The sequence below is a fragment of the Cariama cristata genome, unplaced genomic scaffold (assembly GCF_000690535.1).
Source record: "Cariama cristata isolate BGI_N322 unplaced genomic scaffold, ASM69053v1 scaffold33488, whole genome shotgun sequence".
Classification (NCBI taxonomy): domain Eukaryota; kingdom Metazoa; phylum Chordata; class Aves; order Cariamiformes; family Cariamidae; genus Cariama; species Cariama cristata.
The window spans coordinates 1-244 of NW_009629958.1; positions in this window are offsets into that span (position 1 = coordinate 1).

The window sequence follows — 244 nt, forward strand, 5'->3', positions numbered from 1 at the left end:
TGCCCATGACTCCCAGGTGTCCTCCATCACCTCCTTCCCCACACGCTCGGCCCCTCACACCAGCTCAGACCCACATTTCCAGCAGCAAGAGAGCACACAGGAACCGAAGCCCCTCGACCTGGCCGGATACCGGCTCTGGACCACTCATCCATCCGCAGGTATTCACCTGCTAAATTTGCACCCCTCAAGCAGTGAGCAGCTCCGGCCCCCAGGGCCGAACCCCACCAGCTATTTAAAGCCACAC